The 23,154-nt window shown below is 43.5% G+C and overlaps 1 long non-coding RNA gene across 1 annotated transcript; it reads left to right on the forward strand.

The window, feature by feature from the left end:
- The first annotated feature begins 1,448 nt into the window (after positions 1-1,448).
- LOC116952996 (uncharacterized) lies at positions 1,449-4,031 on the forward strand. The gene is made up of 3 exons (XR_004404522.2): positions 1,449-2,306; positions 2,909-3,044; positions 3,439-4,031. It is a non-coding gene; the product is annotated as an uncharacterized LOC116952996 (long non-coding RNA).
- Positions 4,032-23,154: the final 19,123 nt, after the last annotated feature.

Here is a 23,154-nt window from a genome sequence, read left to right on the forward strand (position 1 = left end):
CAGCCAGCAATGGATTGAAAAAGGAGCTGTACTCCGCACACGTTATTCAGGGTAGGGTAAGGAACTTGGAGGTTCGGTATGCATAATGTGCTCAGAAAGTATTGTATTATGTATGTGTGTTGAATCTCTTTCGCACCGTACCAAGCCCACCGTGCTCTTCGGAGGTGCGATAATATATAAATATAAGTAGTCATACTACTGTAATACCACTATTAATATTTAGCATTCATTGTATTAGTAGTACGGTAATTTGTTGATATGCAGGTGTGCATGCCAAACGTTAACCAATGTTAAATGTTAAGCCTTCTCTTTTGAATACAGTGTGTTTTAAACATTGAGTTGTCTCCAGCTAATTCTTAAATGTATATCATTCATAATGTAGTAGTAGGCAGGTAGTGCATTTATGACACTTCAATTGTACATAGAGCTTGCAGGTGTGATGAAGGAAAGCATGGGAAAGGCTGGAATTTTTGTTGAAAAAAGGACAACAGCCACAGTAGCTTAAGAGACCTAACGCTGAAGCTGCTAACGCGAAGTGGTCGACACTGGCCCATGCGTTGTGACGTCGGACCCACTTTCCGCACACAGCAGCTCCTCATGGTGCCCCCCATACCAGGACCAGTGGTGACCTGGTAGCCACAGCCATTCCTCTCCCTGGCCCCATCCGGTCCGGGCATCCCAAATCGTACAAAATGAACTGCAACGGTGGTGAGACAAACAGCCCTTCGGGCGACAGCACGGTGACGGACACAAGCCCTCGCGGCAGCCAGGGCAGCTCGCTGCTCCGGACCGGAAGCGGGGGCTAGCGCAGCCCTGTGGTGTGCGGAGAGCAGTGCTGCTCGTAGGCGAGCGGTGCGCTGGACGCCTACATCGAGGACTTTGAGCAGAGCGGAATCTGTGCGTCACCGCCACCCAGGATACGTGCAGAGCACAGCGCCGCGCAGCATGGCGGAGTGGAGACGCGCGGAGGAGAGGAGGACGCGCAGTGTGGATGAGGGTGGGTTGCGCCTCTCACCACGCGAGGAATCGCTCCGTGGTGCTTGCGCTCGAGTGGCTATCGAGTGTGCAGGCGGTGCAATGGTATCGAAGCTATAGTAATAGGTTTTTACCCTTTTATCTGGCACAAACACTGACACCTTTATACAAGGGATCATGTTTGCAATAACCACAACACAAGTAGTCAAAATGCAAACAAAAAAGACAACTGATAATATGCACTGTCCTTGAATTTGATTGGTCCACACCCGAGACGGCTTTTCTGAGATCCCAGTCTCCACTGGTGTTGGACCAGAAGACGCCAAAAGGCGTCTTCTTATTCTTAGCGTCTTCTTGTTTGCATTTTGACTACTTGCGTTGTGGTTATCGCAAACATGATCCCTTGTATAAAAGTGTCAGTTTTTGTGCCAGATAAAAGGGTAAAAACCTATTACTATATCTTGTTACTGGCAAAGGAGGTCTCATAAGGTATCGAAGCTAGTTGACTGGAGGGGGGGGTAATTGGAGAGGAGAACCCCATTTATTTGCTTGTACTGGGTGCTTGTCAATTATGCTATGCTATCATGAATGTAATGTAATTCCCCTAGAAAAAAGCCCCTTAATAAGGTCTAAAGATACATTTTCGTGAGAGTCCCACACTGGGATGCTTGGCAAATTCCATTAATGAGTTCATTTTATGTCAGAGAAAACTATCCACAGTAAGCACACGCATATGAGAGGATAGCATAGGTCTGAACAGATAGGTCGGTGCATGCATTTCTTTCTCCTGTCATCTTCCAGCAACTTCACTGATTATCGAGTTTGTAAAGTTTGTGAAATCTAAGTGATCCTCCAACCTTTGTGTCAAAATTTGCAGAACCTAGACTGGACACATCTGAAGTTTAAACAATAACAGCTCATGCACTGATTTATCCCATATTCTCACAAACTCCACAAACGGATAACATCATTAGTTACTGATGGTGCAAAGTAAGGCAACATTGCAGGATTGCCGTTCAGGGGTCAAGGAATCTAGGGGAGAGCAAATTCATTGTGTACCAGTAAAATGTCTGTGGGTCTTACATTGCAGGTGGCATGCTGCTTGTGGAGGACCTCATCTCAGGCACGTGCAGCCTCACTGCTGCGCTGCAGCGGTCGTGGCTCATAGCCCGACGGTCAGTCTAACCACGGACCAGCTCCTAGCAGCGCCAGTTGACGGTTCCTCCAAGTCCTTGCTCCGCTCGCCTGGCGCCCACCGAGACCTCGCAGTGTCGCACAGAGGCAAGCGGTCATCTCTCGGGGTCACCGCGCACAGCCTCGGCGCATCATTGGTGTGGGGCAATAAGCCAACTGAACGGTTGAGCTCAACAGCGAGAAGCAACAAGGCCCTGATGCTATTAAATTTGTCGGCAAAGCCCGAAAATTATTTATTTTCTAACCAGAAGAATGTTTTGTTGTACTTACGGAGCAGTGAAGCAACTAGGCGTGAGCACTTGCCGAACGGCGGCTGTGCGACAAGTACCTATCCCAGGTGGTTGACAAGCCAAAAGGATAAGCTGGATGTGTCGGGGATCACGAGCATTCCTGAGCTCAGGTACCCGGCCTGGCTGCGTGACTGCGATGTGGGCTCCCAGACCAGCAGCCACGAGACGGATACCAGCCTGAAGAGAGCAGGTGCCGTTCAGAGCCCGCAAAGCAGACCAAAGTACCCAGAGTGGCTCAAAGATTTGGACATCTCCGGCCTTACGAATGTAGCCAACGAGGAGCCCGTGTCAGAGGACCTTAGATCCCTAGGTGTGTGTATATATATAGTCTGTATATAGCAGATGACATTTCATATGTTTTCAGGTACATATTCAGTCTTTTCTTACAGAGACGGCTGAGCGGCCACCCGTGTGGTTGTGACGTGCGATGCGTGATTCTTGATGCACAGCCTCATTGGAGGAGCTGCTGAGCAGGGCGCGCATGGAGTTGGAATCCCCCGGCTTGGAGGCCCCCTCCCCGGGCAGCTTCAACACGGACGTCTTCCTAGGGGCTGATCGTCCCTGGGAAAACCCCTCCACGCCATTGTGAATTTATCTTTATATTCACACTCACGCACGGCATAGAGGCTGCACCGCCTCTAAGTATGATGTCAGATTATGAATGTTATAAGCTAAGCAGGTAAGCCTGGTTATTACTTGGATGGGAGACTATTTGGAAATAGCATATATTATAGATTTTGGCTGCTAGGTAACCAGGAGTTAGTAATACAGCAATGGAATCTTGAATCTATATCCGGAGTTTTGCATTTTACTCCCTCTGTTTTCACCGGGTTCTCCGATTTCCTCTCACATACCACTCGCTGATGAAATTTGCAAAATATCACTGCCAAACCCTTCTGAGACTTGGTGAGATTTTTCTGGCTTCCACCATGATAATAAGTCAACCAAGTAATTTTCTCTCAATCGTGTCTCTTCTCAGGGCCGTGTACCACCTGTCACGTCTGAAAGAGCTGGTTAACACCATCAAGGAGAACAAGGATGGCTGCATTTTATGGCGGTGGTCGAGGTTTGTACTCAGAAGGATACGTTTGCTTGGTCCTGCTAATTCATCAATGGTACTTCAGGTGCTGTGGTGTGAATCGCAATTACTTGTGAACTTGTGGGGCCCATGGGGCACAGTAATTGCCCTGTTAATGGAAGTGCCACAACAAAGTATTGGAAAAATGTGATGAAGTTCGTTCAGGGTTGGAGTTAGTGAATGGTTGCAGCAGTATTTTGCACAGCAAATCCATACAGACTCAAATGTCACTTGAAAGAGAACAAAACTTGAAAGAGAACAATATTGTGAGCACAACTAAACTTATTTTGGTTTTAGCCATTTTGGAAGGAGACTACTTTATTGGGAACATACATGATAGTATTTGTGTAGTTATAAACATTTGGGAAATCACTGTAAAAGTACATTTGCTTATTTAGATTGCACTATACCTGTATTGTAAAATTTCAGAACCTTTTATGTAATTTGTAATCAATAAACCAAAGTTGCATATTGTATGCAACCCATGACTTGGATTGTTTTTATCATGTCTTGTTTAGCATGGTTGGTTATGTACAGTGTGAAAGAAATTCAACATACATTAAATATTTTCTGATATTTGAATGTTTATATTGTACATGTATATTTATTTTACAATAAATCTGAGACAAAGGCTTATACACATGGAATTGAAAATATTCAGCTATGATTTGTATTTCTCAAGTATTTTAAGAAAAGTCAGCGAGTCTCGTGACATGTCTTCACATTTGGGGGTGATGATTGTGATGATATACAGGCATTAACCTGCTTACATTCCTAGAGTATGTAAGGTGAATTTGGGCATTCTGGGTGATTGGGTTTTAGGCCAAACACAGGCAGATGGTTGGGGATAGATGTTTTCAAGCATCTATTAATTATTCATTGGCATGTACTATCTTACTATGATGTAAAGTTCAAAAACATGGTTCATGAAGGGAATGGAATAAAAACTCAACTGTGCACAAGTATGGAGGAATTCATACTTGGAATTCAATGCAAAGATCTGGCCATATGGCGTTTACTGGGCACCAGGGTTGCCAAACAACACATGAAAGATGTGTATCAGGCACAGCCTCTGCATTATGAAAAAAATATCACTTCCTGAAGAAGTGCATTTTGCTTCTCCTGTCTTAGGTCACCAAAATAAATTAGAGCAAATGTGACTCGACTGACACAGGCAGCATTTATACTTGTGAAGTGTCCTCCTTCTGACGTGTGGTGTGTGTCGCACACACTGTCGGAGACGAGGTAGTTGCAGGAGACATCGTCTCTTTATTATCTTGTTCACACCAACTCCGGCCTCACTCGACCACGTTGCCATAGAGCCCGGCCTAGACACGACCCTGTCCGTGTTGCACCGACGGCGTCGACCGAGAAGGCCAACTACTGTCTGGCCACGCAATGATTGGGCGAATGCGGTGGCAACGACAGCGACGACGAGACGAGTCCACTCCCAGAACCGGCAGCCCGGAGCTCTCGCTCTCCGCTGCTTATATTATATTCTATATTCTACTCGGCGCGGCTTGGCTCTGCCCTATCCACGCCTCCCTTCTCGAACCGACCAGAGGGTTCCAGAGGCTTCCCTATGAGGTCTTCCATGACCCTTGCCCCAATTCCTCTGCCCGGCCGGCATACCCGTATATATGCTCAACGGCGTGTGCGCAAACTTTCCACTGCAGTTGCCGCTGCTGGACAGCAGTCAGCGCTGTGTCACTACACTTGTATGAACACAAGAATTACATAATCACATCTACACTTATATGTAATGGGCTGAGATAGGCGCACACAACTTCTTGGGAGGCAACACTATTTATTAACACCAACACATTACACTTAACATAAATTTATATTTAAAGCTTTCATGACTGCGGGCTAACACCAATCCCGAATATCCGCCCCCACAGCCCTTTAAATAACCTCCAATACAGCCCCCCAATCGGCTACGCGTGTACGAGTGACGTCCCTGCCCTCTGACCCCCGACCCCCCCGTCCCGCGCGTGCGATTGGTGTGTCGCTCTAAAACTGACTCCAAATCCCTGCCCCGCAGCCCTTTAAACAATCTCCATTGCCCGGCATCGGCGGCAAAGCGTGTGCGAAGGACGTCATTGCCCTCTGACCCCTGACCCCCCGTTCAGTTCGTGTGAGTGGTGCGCGGGGTTGTGTGAGCGGAGACGTCGCGTTTGAGTGGCTGAGAAGCGACGGATTGATTCCAGGCAGCCACGTGCCAGCCCCGAGCTATGCCCCACAAACAGGACCCGCGGACCCGAGGGGCTGCGGCGCGAGGAGAGGAGCCGGAGAGCGGCAGCCCTCTCACCGCGAGCGAGGAGTCGAGTAGCGGCTGCTCTCACTCGAGCGAAGAGTCCGGAGCCCGCAGCCCTCCCGAGATCAGCCCTCCCCCGAGGGGGGGAGCCGGGGGCCCGCGTCCCCCACAACTGACAACTTGTGTACCAACTGGCCGAGCGAGAGTTTGTGTGTATTTGAGCGTAATCGTGCCAGTGTTTAGCTGTACCAGGGAGTTTGGTGCAGCAGAGTCTTTTGGTGTAGCAGGGTGTCCGGATTGTGCCGGCACACTACCCTTCTATCCATAATGTCGTAGGGTGAGCTCCATTAAACGTTAACTCGGACCCCAACCTGTCAAAGCGCCTAATCTCGGAACGTGGTTCTCAACCTCGTACCTCACCCATGCTACGCAACTTTGAGACGTCCTGCTTTTACAAATGTTGATGAACTGAAGGGCAAAGGTCTGGAGGACCCCACATGGAGTCTGGTTTCTCACACCCGAGCCTCCTGTGACATTTCTGGAGGCTTCTCTGGAATCTATGTCCCATTTATTGAGTGCAGATTTGGTTTACTTCTAGCTTCATCCCAAGACGTCATCCAGTTTGGAAATACCCGAAGGTTGTGGGAGTCGCCCCGTGCTTCAATTTCTTTCCAACCCTCGCAATGGCCGGTTGCTCACCAGCCGGAAGTCTATTGCTGCTTACACCACGACCGAGGTGTTGAGAGCGGCCATCTCGTGGCTGGTCGGCAATGGAGATGGTATTGTCGATTTGGGGAGCGTGAGTCTGTGGCGTTCGTGGTGCTGCTGTCACGGAGGCGACACAAGTTTAGGAAATTCAGTTTTGTGGGTTTCCTGTAGCGAGCACTGAAAGATCCTCCCTTCCTCTTTCTCCACCCTTGTCTCTGCTGTCTCCATGTCCCCGTTCAACTCTTTCTACACCGCTTTCCTTGAATGTGCAGCTGCCTTTACGGCCTCCCCTCTCCCCTTCTCTCCACCTCCAACCCATCTCCGTCGTAATCTCCTCCCCTTTGTTCAGGCTCTTCCCTTTCTTCCTCAGTCTATGGATGGGGTTATTGTTTATCGGGCTCTTATACAAAAAATAGAGCTTATTTTAGCCTTTGAATAGGATTTTGTTTTATTTCGGTAGCGTGTTGCGCACATAGGGAAGATCGAGCCACGCCACCGGTTCCCATTATCAAAATCTTTGTCAACTTGTCTCCCTCGGTAGGAATGCCTTTCCTTCTCCAGCAAGCAATTGTCTTCTCTCTCTCCTCCGGTATTTCTTCCGATGCGCTTTCTTAATCTCGCTTGCTGTGTGTATCGACTCTATCATTCAACAAGGGCAAATTTAAAAATTTGCTTTTTTTTCCTCCACTGCTTTACCACTATACCTCCTGAGTGGGTACTCGGAGTTTCATCAAATGTACTATTTGATGAGTCGCTTCCACACAGCAGAAAGGCGGTAGCTATCCGAACTGTAAATTTTTATTCCAATTTCGATAGATTCTCGAATTATTCTTGGGCAGTAGTAGCTAGTTTTGCACAGAACTTCAACATTAAAATCAACTGAGTGTCCTTGTTGGCACGTGTGTTCTGCTACTGCTGAACACGGGTGCCAACAAATAATACATTATTTAAATGCATGCCTATAAAGGGCAGCATACTTCAATAGGGATTACCATTGGTACGGCTATTTTAATACACAATAGACAGGAAGGACAAGATCAAAGGGCTCTCATAATGCACATGCATAATGTACATTGATTCGGTAATCTCCCCCCCCCCCCCCCCCCCCACTTTGCGCGAGAGTGCCACAAATCTGGCTGTCGCCTGATGAAGCTAGTTGTAATTACTGGCAAAACGTCGTACTCCGATTGTAAATGTTGTTGCTTGGCTCTCCAAAGTACCAGTGACGAATTGGCTTGTTCTGTTTCCGTGACAACCCTTACTAGTTGGCTGTGTCGAGTGGTGGCGGGTTTTAACGACACGTTTATATATGTATGCGATCTAATCCAAAAAAACACCTCTATGGATGATATTGGGCGCGAAAGCCTACATGTTAAACCAAAATTTAAAATATATACAAAAGAACAATAATTTCTAGTTTTCCTCATTCACATCGTGATTCGTATGAAAAGACATGAGATGACTGAGACATGTTAAATCATAAACGTATTTATTAATATATATACAGATAGTCCTCGACTGCAATGTCCTTGTCCACGTGCAAACAGAGTTAGGATAGCAGCCTCCTTTAAAAGTCAGAGTAGATTTATACGCTGTAGAAGACAGTTGACGAATCCTCGCTGCTTGATTCCTCCTCGGATCCCTTCAGCAGTGAGTCGTCACCAGTCTTCTCTGCCTGCTCATTCTCCATGTGGCACCGCTGGGGTGGATGCAATACGCCAGGAGACTCCTTATGCAGCGAGCAGCGAAGCAGGCCCATCTCTGCCTGCTCATCCTCAACGTGGAATTGAGGCGATGGCGGTGAGTTGGGGGCATCGGTGAGGAGGGTGTTACGGAGACGGCCCAGCTCTGCCTGCTGCAGAATCGTCTGTACGACGAAGCGCTCGCGGCGCATGCAGGCACGCACATGGGATGGCGTGTCCGGGATGATGTATGCAATGCAGGCCTTCGTGAGTAACACCACGTGCTGCACACGTCCACACACAGGTAAAGGATTTTCAGTTTCAGGATTTGCATGTAAAGGGTGCTTACTAAATATAATATGGCAGCATCTCAAAGTGCTTTACATCTCAGGTCAACTATTCCGGGGACCTGCAGCCTAGGGATATTATATTGTTACGTCGTTTTTCCCAATTACATTAAGTCATTTGAGTAATTTTTGAACATTTGGCAAATTATACCGAGGTACTGACCCACAAAGGCCACTTTTTGGAATTACTTAATTTTTTTTTTTACGTTCACTATGCAGCAGGTAACATTTATGATGTACAGTTAATGCACCCACCGTATTCACCTGGGCAGCCGCAAATTACCGCAACAATCAGCAAACACTTACACTCTGGCCATGTAATCACTACAAAGATTTCCTGTGTAGCCTTTCACAGACTGAGACAAGTGCATCTATGAAGGGTGGCACAGTGCCTGTGGGGGTGGTGTGCACCTTTATCTCGCCAGTGATGATTTTCACACACTTCATCAAGTACTCATTTTAAGACAGAATCAACTTAAGGGAAGCTCAACACTGGTTCTAATATTTTCCACTGTTGTTGGCTGTGGCCAGAAATAGTACTCCGGTCACACAGGATTGGTAGCGCAGTTCACAAACAACAACGCAGCCGCTCCCCTTCCCACCCACACGCTCACATGCTTACGTGTGACAAATTGCATCAACAACATGAATCGTCTGCTGCATGATGAAAGTGAGTATTGTATTACCACTATTATTTGTGATCTCAGAAATACTGTGCAATTGTGAGGTGTAATAGCATTACTGGCATTATCTGTAATGACCCATTGACAATGATCACGGTTTGCTCTGCTGACCTTAACAACTGCTCACAGATGAGTCTATACGATGGTGCAGTAGTGTAAGGCTTTGCACACTAGACTTGCAATCCAGAGGTCACGGGTGTGAATTGATCTTTGGTCGTGGGAGTGTAAACAATGGTGAAAGTGTTTTACATTCCACTGCCTCTATCCACCTAGCAGTGTAAATGGAATACATCCAGTCAATTGGTCGGCTGAGTTTGGTTCTGTCCAGTGTGGGAACTCCCACATCTTCCCAAGACGTCTGACCAGTGTGGAAGAGCAGTAAAAATACATCTTAACGGTCTCTCTTGAGCTCCCTATAGCAGGAGCCCTTTTGCCATCAGTGACATGAGCAAGTAATTGGAGGGCTGTACCTTTATCTTTCAATGGGTTTATGAATGTGTGTGTGTGCATGTTGATGTGTACCTGCATGGCAATGACGAAGGCCAGCTTTGCCGTCAGTACTTGCCAGTACTGCTTGGTGACGGAGTAGGCTTGGGGATGATCCGGCGGGTAGCGATAATCTGGATGCCTACACACGTACAACCACAAGCACGCATGGACTATATTGAGCAAAGTGCCTTGAAAGTAGAGTTGGCGCTAAATTGAACAAGTATGGTTGTGCACAAACGGCATATGCGTTCACAGCCCTTTAAACAATCCGCTTCTGAAAGAGGGCCTTCCCACAACGTGCAGCTTGTGGGGGCTCTTTTGACTATGGTTCACGCTGGTCCATGCCAGGTTGGTGAAGGCAGGGAGTACAGATAATGGGAGAGCAATATAGCACAACTGTTAATTTTGCTGAACTACCCACTGCTGACAACCTAGCTCCACAGTCGCCTACTGCACCTGCATTGTGCATGGTAATCATCAATCCTAGCACGAACAAGGCTCAAGCCTGCTTGACTTCCAGAATCTAAGATCAGCTGTATTCGTGGTGATTTGGTCATAGTCAAGTAAGGTTATATTAAATATCGATCAATATGGTTATATTGATTATAGTTGTGTATGCCAGCAATTCAAAAACGTTAGAGAAAAGGGTTGGTAGATCGCATCAATTTCTTAACTATCTGTGCTGAGGTGACCAGAAGATGGCTGTAGAGCAAGTGGTTTCATGTCTGTGTGGATCTTTAAGCTTCATTTCATTATCATGGGTTCTCCAGGACCTCTTATTGCATCCCACATGCATAAGACCACCTTAAACTGGAATCCCAATGCACGGTCTTCCTGCAAAGGGATCTTGAGACTCAATTAAGCAGTCGTGGATCGATAGATAAATAAATAACATTACTCTTTAGCAAGGTAACAATGAGCTAGAATTTATATCAATCTATTATTAGATTTCTCTAAGTGAGGCTTTGACTGTGAAGCCATCCCACCCGTACCCACTGCTCCCCCCCTCCAATTCCCCCCCCCACCCCCTTTACTGTCCCCACCCACCATGCACACTCCTCCCCCAACCCTACCACAACCCCTTACTACCCAACTAAGCCAAACCCTGTGTCCAGGGTAAAAGGGGCAGGGCCTAAACAGAGGTGGGGCCTAGGGGAAGTGTGGGTCTTAAAAGGAAAGTCACGGAGTGAAAAGAGGAAGAAAACGAGACTAATAAGGAAGGGGCGGAGCCAGGAGGACGCCACACCCAGAAGGATGTCGCATCTACCTGGACAACACACCCAAACATCAGTGCATCACATTCGCAGGGACGGCACCCCCGATAGCTGGGCATGACACTGAATGGCACAAACCTGCAGGTTGTGTGGATTGCCAGATCAAACCAGGCTGGCAGGATGTTGGGATGATTTTGCTCCTTGAAGTCGCTGATCTTGAAAATTGAAAGGCTGTCCTCCGTGTACCCATGCATTGTAGGCGAACCTGTGCCATACTCTGCTGAGTATCCATAATAATACACCAGGCGTGGGATGATGTCCGTTGTGAACGCCAAGATGCATGACTGTGGAATTAGCATACGGAGGTACAGCGATAGCGGTCACTTAGCATGCAATGATTTGACCAAGGCTTCTAAACATCTCACCTTGGCAATTACATTAATTTTCACAAAGACAATTTGGGGGGTTGCTGCCAGAGTGTAATGGTTACCATATAAGGACTTGCAATCTGGCAGTCGTCAGTTCAGTCTCCTGACACAACAGTTGAAGCAATGGATCATTTTCTTAAATATCCCCCACCACTGTCCAATTAGCAATATAAATGGGTTCATCACTGTTTTAGCGCAGGTAATTCCACATCTTACAACATGTCTGGTCATCATGGAAGAGTAGGCCAAATACCGTGTAGAGGGGTTCTCTAGAGCTACCTTTAGTTGAGGCCCTTCTGCCAGCAGTGACATGAGCAAGCAATTGCAAGGCTTTACCTTTTGCGATTTTGGGAGAGAGTGCATAGAAGCGGTGGTGCAGTGATTCGTGCACTGCACTTTGAATTCAGCACACATGCAATTGACTTCCAGCTACGACTAACATCAGTGACGAGTGATACCCGAACCGCTCCTGGTCCCCCACTACACCTCTTCTCAAACCTGCCATGACCAGAATGGTGAAGTATGGTAAAAAGAACCCACACGGCTAACATGACATGTTATGTCACTCATAAGATGGGATATTGAGCGAGAAAGCGAGCGGACAATCTGGCGACTTACATTGGTGATTACAGAGAGGGTGGCAACGATACTCAGAATGTCGGCCCAGGCTCCAATTCCTCTTGCTCGCGAAACCACAGGCCTCCTCATCTTTGTTACGAGCTTCCACGCGTCGACCCGCACTTCAATGATGTTGTTGAGCAGTGCGAGCAATGGCGCAAGTGGAAATGATGCCACGAAGAGAGTGACAAACCCGAATTGGATAACTGGGGTATATTTTGAGAATGGGTAGGGGGGCAAGGATAGGATAATGAGTGAAACAGGATATAGACATACACTCTAAATGCTGTTATGTTGTGATTACTTTAAACAAACAAAACATGTTTTCAATGCATTGAATGTGTTTTAGTCAAAGGAGACCCCAAAATATGATCACATTTTCGTATTATTTGTTCACAAAATTATCGTGTCCATTACATTGGCCACTGAGATGCGACCAGCCACTACCATCTTTAATGCTCAGCTCTGGTTCACCTGGGTTTCTTTTGCACCATTTTCCACCACTAGGTGGCTATAATAACTAGATCACATCCTGTATTGAGGACTCCATTAACCGTACCACACATTTTAGGCATATGCACTGTGGCTGAAATGCCAACAAATCACAGCAGTTAACCACAGTGGACATGATGCACAAGAGTTTTAAATAAATAGTAAGGGGGAGAAACGTCAACCCAAGCTGACCAATGTAGCTGCATTGGTTAGCAGACAAGAGGAGCAAATATGTGCTCCTATTGTTTCTAAAACTTAACTCCGTACATATGCACATACGCGCATGCTCAAAGACAATTGTGTTACAGTATATCCATAGATTGGTGCCTATGGCCAAATCACCCAGTATGCGTCAGATTTAATCAGATCCCAGAAGTTAAGGAGAGCTGAGCCTGAAAATTGGATGGATGGGTGACCATGCAATAGTTATTGTGGGGTTGTGAGCAGCAGAGGACAGTGCAGCAAATTACATTGTATTGTACATCTAAGCTCTTACATCTGTGCTCCCTGCCTTCAACAACCCGAAGTGTGGGTAATTTCCCTCCCACAACAATGTCCGACAGATACACAGGGGCCGTACACACGTGCCTATATAGTCAAATGATACCCAATTGTGTGTTTTTTTTTATAATAAAGTAAAACGCGTTGACTCCGTAGTGTGATCCTCTGAGCTCATTGTACCCATCTCGAGGTATTCATCAAAGAGTCCAAGTGGGCTCTGGGGCTGTAGGTCCAAGTATTTGCTGGAAGAATTGTTTGGTAACTGGATAAGACCATCAATGAGAAGCCAGTTTAATCGTGGCTCGGTGACTGAAACCCAGAGTTTCACGGTTTAACCCAACATCCGAGCAGCACCACATCAGATCTCTAGACTCCTCAGCGCAGGCATACAGATATGGTCAACATATGCGTACATTAACTAATTTGTGAAATTATGAATTACATCCAAATGAAATGTAGTGTGTGCATTACTAGGACGTACCTAAAGGTGCCAGGTTGGGTTCATCCACCTTGGGGATGCTCTGCTCAATGCAGCCTCCTGCTTCCGTGCAGTCCATCCTCTTGATGTCCGAATTCTGGCTGTTGCTACTGCTGCAATTGGTGACACTGGTGGTGGTCTTCTTTCTTTTAATGGATTTAGGTCTACTTCGCTTTTCCTTTTTCTTCTGCTGCAAGGCCATCAACACTTTCATGCTCGTAATAGGATCGAGAGAAGCGTATGGTTTATTCTCACTGACTGGTGAAGCAGTTTGTTGACGTGGAACTAGGCCAAAGCATTGGTTAGCAGACAAGAGGAGCAAATATGTGCTCCTATTGTTTCTGAAACTTAACTCCGTACATATGCACATACGCGCATGCTCAAAGACAATTGTGTTACAGTATATCCATAGATTGGTGCCTATGGCCAAATCACCCAGTATGCGTCAGATTTAATCAGATCCCAGAAGTTAAGGAGAGCTGAGCTTGAAAATTGGTTGGATGGGTGACCATGCAATAGTTATTGTGGGGTTGTGAGCAGCAGAGGACAGTGCAGCAAATTACATTGTATTGTACATCTAAGCTCTTACATCTGTGCTCCCTGCCTTCAACAACCCGAAGTGTGGGTAATTTCCCTCCCACAACAATGTCCGACAGATACACAGGGGCCGTACACACGTGCCTATATAGTCAAATGATACCCAATTGTGTGGTTTTTTTTATAATAAAGTAAAACGCGTTGACTCCGTAGTGTGATCCTCTGAGCTCATTGTACCCATCTCGAGGTATTCATCAAAGAGTCCAAGTGGGCTCTGGGGCTGTAGGTCCAAGTGTTTGCTGGAAGAAGTGTTTGGTAACTGGATAAGACCATCAATGAGAAGCCAGTTTAATCGTGGCTCGGTGACTGAAACCCAGAGTTTCACGGTTTAACCCAACATCCGAGCAGCACCACATCAGATCTCTAGACTCCTCAGCGCAGGCATACAGATATGGTCAACATATGCGTACATTAACTAATTTGTGAAATTATGAATTACATCCAAATGAAATGTAGTGTGTGCATTACTAGGACGTACCTAAAGGTGCCAGGTTGGGTTCATCCACCTTGGGGATGCTCTGCTCAATGCAGCCTCCTGCTTCCGTGCAGTCCATCCTCTTGATGTCCGAATTCTGGCTGTTGCTACTGCTGCAATTGGTGACACTGGTGGTGGTCTTCTTTCTTTTAATGGACTTAGGTCTACTTCGCTTTTCCTTTTTCTTCTGCTGCAAGGCCATCAACACTTTCATGCTCGTAATAGGATTGAGAGCAGCGTATGGTTTATTCTCACTGACTGGTGAAGCAGTTTGTTGACGTGGAACTAGGCCAAAGCATTCAAGAAAATTGGATTTCATGTCATTTATCTTAACGCTTTTGTCGAAGTGTAATCATGTTCAGGCTTCGGTCTGTACAAGAACTGTGCGTGAAGACTTTCATGAGTTTTACATCTCATAGGGCGACGGTGGATTCAACACCGCATTGGCAAAACTGCCGTTAATCACCAAACCTGGTGCACCCTTTATCATATAATCCTTTTCATGGGTCTTCATGTGCCTTTTTAATTTTCCTGGCTGATTAAACCTTTGTCCACATATGCCGCACCATTGCTCACGGGTCTCGTTATGCGTTCTTACGTGGGCTTCTAGGCACCATGCCAGTTGGAATTTTTTTCCTACAGACGTCACAAGAGATAAGTTTTTTCGCTCTTGTAACTCTACCGGATTGAGGTGGGGTTGAGACGGGTGCTGGTGAAGTGCCATCGATGGTGAAGGCAATTCTCCCAGCACCACCATGACTCGCAGCGGAGTTGCTCTCGCACATCTGAAACAAAAGACAAAGGTCACGCGCATGACACCTGTGTCACGAGTGTACTCACAAAGGCATACTTAAGGTGACATAAGATTCATATATACTAGAACTCATTATACCAGAACTCCACAATATTGCAGTTCCTATCATGTACGATTTTACCCTCTTATCCACCCAAGTAATATTTTGTTTCTAAACAACAATGACTAACTACCTCCATTTTCCTAATGTTACCCACCAAATAGGTATTTCTGTATATACACACCAACAATATAATGATTGCACCACACGTTCACTCCACTATTCACAACACTCTGACTCGCAATCTCCATGTAAGATTGTAATATAATTTCTGTATGAGGGCCCGTCAAGAAGTTTTGGGAAAGGACACTTTTTTACAAACAACTACGTAAAATAGTATTCATTAAAAGTACAGTATAGACTACTGATGGCACTTATAAGGGAACGTCATTATCTCTCATGCTAATTATTACAATGTTAACTAGTTACCCAGGAAAGCTTCATTGCGTCTAAGTACTGCATTTTCAGAAAGGTCCCATTGCATTGAGATGTTTGCGTGAGTGGAACCCAGAGAGACCCCACCTTGCATATTGGGAAATAACACAACTCCACACAGATGGATTCAACCCACAAGCTCAAAGCATTCCCTGTTCAACAAAGTACTCAGTGTAATGTTTAATATAATTTATTTGGTAATATACAGTATCGTAATTGTATAGTGAATCTACAGCAGTGTGGTATACAGTAGGGTTGGTAAAATAATACTTAGTGTAATATTACAAGTCTAATATTATTATACTCTAACGTATAGGGTAGTGTATAGAAATGCAGTGCATAATTCAATGTTGGGGTCGGTCTATGGCAGTTTATAATAAAAATATTATTTGGAGGCATATTATAATATTTTTTGCGACATAGAAGTGTAATGTATAATAACTTATTGTTAGTAGCTCAGCTTAGTGGAGAATATATTGAGTACATTGATTATATTGATGTAGTTTATATTTAGTTCTTTCACATCGGTTTATTGTATGATAGTTGGGTAGTTGCAGTTCTTTAGCGTCAATATACTAAATGCCTCTGTTGATATGTAAACTCTGACTTTAACATAGGTACTTCTGTCACCAGTTACATGCTAATTCCTCACATTAACATCATGCTAATCTCCCAGTTACATGCTAATTTCTGACTTTAACATCCTGCTAATCTATCACATTAACACAGCTACTTCAATGCTAAATTCTTCAGTTGATATGTAAACTCATTTGTCAAGGAGCTCTGCTCCTCCCACCCAGCTTAAAATACGCTGCCAAGCTTAGCAGTGTTCATTGGAGCGCTGTTTTTCCGACAGTTCTGTTTCTTCACCTGAGGAAGGCTACTTGTGTTGTGGCCGAAACGTCGTGAGAATTTTATTATGTTTTGATTTTATTATTTTATTATTTCCCTTCTACGTGACTTTACCGAAAGAACCAAGAAGATGAATCCCTGCAGTCACAAAAGCTTTAAATCGAAATTTATTCAAATCAAGTTGTTTTATTTTTACCACAGTACTTTATGGAATCCTCAAGAATTAATGCATTTTTAGAAGTATTAAACTATACTTGATGATGTGTGAGAATGTAATTCTGCAGATGCAAGCACAGTCAAACTCGTATCTGCATATACAAGTTTCTGGGCCTCCTCACTTCACCAAACCCGCATTGACCGGCATGGTGAAGTATGGTTAAACAACTCCCACGAACGACGTGGTGTGGGGGAGGCCTCTATCAAAACGCTGGATCGACAAAGGGCTGATACACGTCACGACATTGTACGTTAAGACCGTTCTCTAGTCAGCACAAGCCGTCTATGTGGACAATAGAGGGCACGACACACGTGTACACGATGTTTGTGTGCGTATATTCAGCGTGTGTATCACGTAATAATTATATAAGGTCGCGATTATGCTCAAAACGAACCAAATGTATAACATCACGAACAACTTTGGAAGTCTCCAGAGCCTAAACAATATTTGAAGTAGACACTGACCCTTGTCACGAGTTCTTATGAACTATAAACTAAACTATAAACTATTTTTTATTTTACCAGGTAAGGCCCACTGAGCTATATAACTCTTATCAGAAGCGACCTGGACACAAATGATAGCTCAACAAAAGTGGCTTATCATGTGGACATTTATATCAGCGAAGTACTCTAAACTCACGTTTCTAAATGTGGAGGGGAACACCGAAGGACCAGGAGAAGAATCTACGCGACCACAGGGGAAAAAAATAACAAATACAGAGCAGGCGTCAGGGTCTGGATGGAACCTCCACGCTGCTGTAGGCCTGGCGAGGTAGTTAACATCTCGACACCGCGGCGCCCCTTATTAAAAGCTTAGCCATGTCTAGCAAGGTTATTGACTCATTTCACTCGACTCACGGCACCACAAGTAATGTATTAAACAAATAAAACAATAATAAAGTAGAGAGGCGCTACTTACATTTAACAATGTTGTTGTTAACTTTAAAAGGAGCGCGCTTCTCTCTGGCTTGCAGTCCGGCGTTCGCGGTCTCCTCTGCAATTGGTTAGCGCAGGCGTCACCCAGGGTGACACGCCACGCCCCCTTTGTTATTGCATGCTCCACGTAGGAGAGAGACTCCTCCCACTTCCTGGATAAGCCACGCCCGTCACGGCTGTGACCCGCCCACTGTCGTGCAAGCCACTCCCCCGCAGATCGGGCCAAGCTCACCCCACGGTTAAAGCCCCACATCCACAATCGGAATCTTTATTTACAGGCAGTCCTCGACTTACGAACGCCCAAATTACAAACAGCCGCCCTTCAGAACCAACTGACATGAAATATAAATTATTTTATATCGCCTGAAAACGCGAACTCGCGCTTGTAAACTGAAACCGCGGAACTTTCTTTGTTCAGTGGAGCGATCCTCCGCGAGATGTAATGAGTCAGCCTCGCGCTGTGAGTGCGTGAAAATAATAAGGAAAAATCCAGGTTCATATTCTTGGTTCTTTCGGTAAAGTCATGTAGATTGAAAATACAAGTTAAATAATAAAATAAAATAAAAAAATACAAAAAAGAAATTGAAAATGATAAATGCTTTTATTATTTTCGATTTATTAATTTCTTTTTTTATTTTTTTTAATTGGCAGAACCTACACGCCACGTTGGTGGCCGGCAGATGGCAGCATCTACACGCCATATTCTTGGTTCTTTCGGGAAAGTCACGTAGATTTGAAAATAAAAGAATTAAATGAAAAATCATTAATTGTTATAAAAAAATGTTGATTTAAAGCTTTCGTGACTGCAGGGATTCATATTCTTGGTTCTTTCAGTAAAGTCACGTAGAAGGGAAACAATAAAATAATAAAAATATTTTTAAAAATATTTAAAAAAATACTTTTCTTTTATTATTTATATTTTATATCTACGTGACTTTACCCAAAGAACCAAGAATATGGCGTGTAGATTCTGCCATTTTAAAAATACAAGAAAATAAATGGAAAATAATAAAAGCTTTTATTATTTTCAATTTATTATTTTAATATCAATTTTTTTTTTGTCTCTGTGACTTTACCGAAAGAACCAAGAATATGAATGTGGGTTTTTTGCTTTTATTATTTTCAATTTCACACTTTTGATTTGATTTGATCATTTTTTTTATTTTCTATCGACGTGACTTTACCGATAGAACCAAGAATATGGAGTGTAGATTCTGCTAATTAAAAAAATTAAATAGATTGAAAATAATAAGCAAAAATCCAAATTCATATTCTTGGTTCTTTCGGTAAAGCCATGTAGGTTGAAAATAAAAATAATAAAATTAAATAAAAAATACAATAAAAAATGGAAAATAATGAAAGCTTTTATTATTTTCAATTTATTTTTATTTGTATTTTTTTAAAATTGGCAGAATCTACACGCCATATTCTTGGTTCTTTCGGTAAAGTAACGTAGATTTGAAAATGAAAATTATATAATTAAATGGAAAAATACAAATCATGAATTATTTTTTTTACTTTTCTTTATTTTTTATATTTTATATCTACCTGACCTTACCCAAAGAACCAAGAATATGGCGTGTAGATGCTGCCACCTGCCAACATTGGTGGCCAGCAGATGGCAGCATCTACACGCCAGATGCTTGGTTCCTTCGGTAAAGTCACGTAGATAGAAAATAAAAATAATAAAATTAAAATAATAAATTGAAAATTAAACCTTTTATTATTTTCAATTTATTATTTGTTTTTAATTTTGTAAATAATACATTGAAAATAAAAAGCTTTTATAAAAGTTTCAATTTCATGTTATTATTTTATTTTAGTTTTATTTTCTATCTACGTGACTTTACCGAAATAACCAATATGAATCTGGGTTTTTGCTTATTAAATTCAATTTCTTATTTTTATTTGTAACTTTTTTTAAATTGGAAGAATCTACACGCCACGTTGGTGGCCGGCAGGTGGCAGAAAAATAAAAATGATAAAATAATAAATTGAAACTAATCAAAGCTTTTATTTTTTCAATTTATTAAAAAAGCTTTTATTATTTTCAATTAATATTTTTAAATTAAATTATATCATTTTTATTTTCAAATCTACGTGACTTTACCAAAAGAACCAAGAATATGGCGTGGCGTGTAGATTCTGCCAATTTAAAAATTAAAATAATAAATAGAAAATAATTAAAGCTTTTAATATTTTCAATTTATTTTTGTATTTTTCATTTGTAACTTTTATTTTATTATTTTATTTTTATTTTCTATCTACGTGACTTTACCGAAAGAACCAAAAATATTAATTCCTGAAGTCAGGAAAGTTTTAAGTCAAAATCTACACGACACATTGGTGGCCGGCAGGTGGTAAATAATCAATTGAATAAAAGCTTATTCTATGCTCTTTCGGTAAAGTCACGTTGACAGGAAACAATAAAATAATAAAATATATTTTTCGATTTAAAGCTTTCGTGACTGCAAGGATTCATCTTCCTTGGTTCTTTCGGTAAAGTCACGTAGAATGAGAATAAAATAATAAATTAATAAAATAAAATAACAATAATATTCTCACGACGTTTCGGCCACAACACAAGCGGCCTTCATCAGGTGAAGGGACGAGACTGTCTGGAGGACAGCGCTGTCTGTGGCCGAAACGTCGTGAGAATATTATTGTGTTATTTTATCAATTTATTATTTTATTCTCATTCTACATGACTTTACCGAAAGAACCAAGGAAGATGAATCCTTGCAGTCACGAAAGCTTTAAATCGAAATTGAACCGCCTCTACGGAGAGGGATTCCACACAACCTTAAGATCATTCAACAGACTCCGGGATAAGAAGGCTCAACTAATCGAGTCTCTCACCTTTCTGAAGAGATGCCGCGACTCTAAGGTAATACCAACCGCATTTACACTAACCTCTGCTGCTGCAACTTCCCTCAATGCAAAACGAATTCTAGCTAGAACTAGCTTCGCTCTTATCTCGGAAAAAATCAGACTCACACGCACCGAACTCGATCAGTTAGACAAGACACTCTACAAATCACACTTAACATTGACAGCAACAATGTCTACATCGGATTGGGAACATGTTGACAATATGACTACCTCTTCGGCTGCCACTTTGTCGACCAAATGTAGGGACAATTTGATTTCAAAATTCAATCACCTCTCCAACAAAAAATCGGATCCGCACACCGAAAAGATAGACGTCAACAAAGTCGTAATTAATCGCAGTAACAGTTCCATTTCTGATGGTCTGAAATCCGTTTTAGCTAAAGGTCTAAACTTTGCTGTCACACCGAGACACTTACCGGTTAATGATATCATTGCCCATGTCGACGTTGCACTCAAGGGCTTGAGTCACATCTCTGCAGACGTAGCAAGATCTGAAATCACTGCAACCCTCAAAAACGCTAAGTTGCCACCCAGCAACATCAGCAAAGACGAACGTTTTGAATTATCTCAAGTAAAAAAGAGAGATGATATTGTCGTCCTCTCAGCCGACAAGGGCAATGCCACTGTCATCATGGGCAAAACAGAATATAACAACAAAATTCAAGAACTACTCAACGATGGCAGCTATACAAAAATAAAAAGAGATCCCACTAACAGCCTGGTTACCAAAACGAACAAAATCATCTCTGATTCAACAGCATTAATTGATGAGACCAAACAGTTCTCGTTATATGGCCTTCCAAAGATACACAAAGAGGATACACCCCTTCGTCCCATCGTCTCTACTATCAACTCCCCCACCTATAAACTGGCACGTTTTCTTGCTGATATACTGCGAGCTTTCACTGGAAAAAACACCTCTGCGGTACTAAATTCTACTCACCTGGTATCGACAATCAAAGGCATTTCCCTGTCCCCAGACGACCTGCTTGTCAGTTTTGATGTGGTGTCCTTGTTCACCAAAGTCCCGGTACCTGACACCATCGCTATCATTTGTTGTATATATAGGTGTTATGAAAATTGATGAAAATAATGAAAATTAAATGAAATTTGAGATTTGCATAATGTATCCGAAATTATGTTAATCAGTGTAATTGTGCGCATAAATTATGCTGATTCGAGAGATAATCGTATTAATTTATGCGAGTGGGCGTGGTTATGATAATGCAGATCGTTATGGATTATCAGGTCGAGCCTCGGTGACGAGGATTGTGTTATGAATTGGAATAACGCAATTAATCGTATGCAGTGACGCAGGCGTTGTGAGCGTGAATGAGAGAGAGTCGATTCGACTCTGCTCTTTAATTCCGTATTATCGATAAGAATACGATTACTCTCGATTGAACATTACGGATTATGTGTGTTATGGATTATGTGTGGTGATAGTGTGCTTATGATAGGTCCCCAGGATTCAGATCTCATACGCAGAACAATATAATGCAGAATTTCAGGAAGAATCACACACAAACCTTCTGCTTTAATCAATTTTATTTCTAGCTAACTTTAATTTTTGGATAATATGAAAACTCAATCTCGGGATTTTGGAATTTCAACACAGCGTGAACATGATACCATCACGATTACGTTGTTTCACCTCGATAGCGGCACCTGTGGTTAATTCCCGATGCGTAACGCAATCGATCGGTTGTTGAGAGAGAGATTAAAAACATGCGAACTATTCTATCAAAACCTTAACCTTATAATATGCAAACTCGTATTCTTGAATGATTACACAACTCGGCACTCGGTCTTTGATTCGTATCCAATCCTTAACACATTCTGATATGCGAAATTATTATGCTTGAAATCGTCAGCACAGTACCACGGCGATGTTCGTTCATTGATTCATCAACGATTATGCAATTAAAGCGTTTGACTGAAATAATTCTGATTGCCTCATCAACGTAACTCAATGGGTGGCGATGTTTTTCGTTATCAGCTAATAGTTGACGCAGTTATCATGAGTCTTGTATGTTTAATGGGAGGGTTGTTGATTTCTTGCGTTGAGCAAACGCCTAGGTTGATTTCCTTGTCAAAAAAAATTGTTTGTTCGTTGTGTAGCGGTGGGGGAGTGAGGAGGGGGGAGAGTGTGGGGGGGGCATACGAACGACTGCCAGTTTCTGTCCACCGCTGGCTGGATGAGTCAGCACGACGCTCGCCGTCGTCGCGCCGATGGGTGTTGAGTGCGGGGCCGCTGCCCTCTCAGCCCTGGTGACGCGAAGTTGCGCACTGTAGCACGCTGGTGGCGCGCTGTTGGCACGCGCTGGTGCTGGTGCTGATGGCACGCTGGTGGCGCGCTCCCTCTCCTTGAAGATGCACGAACGCGCCCGTGCTGATTCGCTGATAGCAGTTTCTCTCCACTGCTGGCTGAGCTGCTGCACGCTCTTGCTTGGCGTTGCTGGC

Source organism: Petromyzon marinus, chromosome 49 (assembly GCF_048934315.1).
Source record: "Petromyzon marinus isolate PM22_M1 ecotype Great Lakes invasive population chromosome 49, UKy_Petmar_22M1.pri1.0, whole genome shotgun sequence".
NCBI classification, from domain to species: Eukaryota; Metazoa; Chordata; class Hyperoartia; order Petromyzontiformes; family Petromyzontidae; genus Petromyzon; species Petromyzon marinus.